Source organism: Sinocyclocheilus grahami, unplaced genomic scaffold, assembly GCF_001515645.1.
Source record: "Sinocyclocheilus grahami isolate Dianchi unplaced genomic scaffold, SAMN03320097.WGS_v1.1 scaffold3817.1, whole genome shotgun sequence".
In the NCBI taxonomy this organism is placed as follows: domain Eukaryota; kingdom Metazoa; phylum Chordata; class Actinopteri; order Cypriniformes; family Cyprinidae; genus Sinocyclocheilus; species Sinocyclocheilus grahami.
In genome coordinates this window covers 1-2,432 of record NW_015508874.1, presented here as the reverse complement: position 1 = coordinate 2,432, position 2,432 = coordinate 1, and positions in this window count along the sequence as shown.

Here is a 2,432-nt window from a genome sequence, read left to right as displayed (position 1 = left end):
ATTCACGATTTCTAATATTTGTACAGGCTTTACATTTTTATTTCAATGTAATAATTAGCAATTAATTTAATTTTATATTTGAACAGATTTGTAACGTGACAGCATTAATTAAAGTTTCTTAAGGGTCAGGATCATGTTATCTGCATCTCCTGCGCTACATCAAGCCACTCCCATAATAGCGGTCATCACTCAAATTAATGCACGACTCTACATTATCTGTATAGCATGTGTGTACGACTCTAATACAATTATGAAGTAATCATTTTATGACTAATAAATCTCTCAGTGAGTAAAACTAGCTGTGTCTATAGTATTAAAGACTACACAAAATTATTATATTATCTTTAAAATAATTTTTTAATTATTATTATTTTAAATTATTGTCCCTGGATTAGTAGGGTACTCTTGTAATAAAGCAGCGTTGGTAACGGACAGATTTTAATGATCAATTCTTCTTAAAAAGATGCCATCTAATCCTGTTTACATGAAGCTTACGGACCTGTTGCTATGACAGCAACTCCAGGATCAGCTTCGAAGAACCAAATTATCCAAGATCATGCCAAATCGTCAACAATCAAATCCAGCTAACTGAGTTAGCGACGTACGAAGAACGGGCCCATGGTCTCCAACATCTGAGTTGCCTAATTACGGTCATGTGATCCTCAATAACTTCCATCTCTTCAGTTCAGAGCTAAATCTTGCTCCTGAGATCAGAACAGCAAACCAGATATCTACTTGAGCAACAGAAGAGCACATGAGCTTACCGGTAAATGGGTAAGAGGCACGTCAACCTGCCCGAGGAAGTCATCTCTGGTCTGTATAAGAAATAGAAACAACAAGAGAGGCCGAGAAGAAATTAAAATAACAGAAACAGTAGTAATGTAGAGATTTGGCTTTGAAACAGTGACTGACTTTAGCAGGACTTGGCAAGGAAAACCACAAAGATGAGGATAAATACACACCTGCATAACCCAAGAAGAATAAATGAATGTGTATGTATGAGAAAGAGAGAGAAAGGAGGAAATACAGTAATAAGGGCAGTGTTAATTTCCAAAGTGTCACTTAAAATGGGAAAATCCTGACAACCAACCCAGTGAGGAGCAGCAGATGGGCAATGAGTGAGGGTCAAAGGTCAAAGTCAGAAGGAGTGTATTAATGTATGAACCGCCAATCACAAGCCTTCAATCCACCCACCCATTCCAATAAGCCAAACTGTGAGATTGTCAGCTGTGACTGTCAGGTGTTTGGGTCACGGTAGACCAGTAGATTACCTGACCATGGTTGAAATGCCCATTCTTTGACCGATCATGACCAATGTGAGCCTGTGTGTGGAATAAACTTATTAAGACAACAAGGACGAGTACATACCCCCAGTTTGGGGTGCACAATGTTTAGGGCACTGAATGTAAATGAACCGCCATGATCATGCATCATAATAAAAATTACATTAATGCAATACTAATCCTAAGGCTTTAGCAACATTGCTGAAAAGAGTCCAAAAACACACTTGATAAGCAAAGCAGAGCACAGAAAGTGAAAACAAAATGAAAAACTAATTAAAACTAAATAATTCTTCCTAAACCCAGTTAGTGAGCACCAGAACAGCAGAATGGGTGGACAATAAAGCTAATTTATTGTGTAAAGGTTAAGTATGAGTCACTATTTGTGGTGGTGAGTGAACGACATGGCCACAAATACATTCTCAAGCCCCTATTCAACACGGAAAACCCACCATGTCTGAGACATTCCTCTGATTAAATGTTAAGCATTTCAGAGCCAAATGGGGTTACAGCCACCAACAGCAGTTGTGAATCACAAACAGAAGCAAAATTAAGCCATTAATTAACCCAAAGGTATGAAGGAATGACCTAGAAAGCTCAAGAAGCTAGCTGAATCTTAAAGGTCACACTGTAGAAGAATTACATCCATTGTGTCTTGGCAAAGATTCCCGTCACTACGGAAACTATTTTCCAATCCTTCTGCAATGAAAGTGATGCTCTGAAGAAGTAAAAATGATTTAACTGATGTCTTGTAACCTCACAGCGACTTTGAGACCATTGAGATATCATGTCTTTATGACCCTGAAAGCCCCGTTCCCAAACAATGCCCTGACTGAGTGTTAAAAATAAATATTTGCTTAATCATCGTCCATTACAAAGCGGAGTTAACAGATGACTCCAGCCATTAAAGAGGCCAAAAAGTGCAGAAACGGAGAAAACAAGACAGCAGGGAAGTGAGAACCAAGATTCTAAACCAATGTTTAAAGAGACGTGTACACAAAAAAGAAAAAAAGGTTAAATAAACCAAACAACAGATCAAAAGGAGGGAAGCAAGAAAAAAGGATCCCATTACTTTGTTAAGCTGTAGGTCACACAGCTAGGCACCGCAAAGTTTAGGGTCAAGGGTTATGACAAAAGGACCTGAGAAACAAC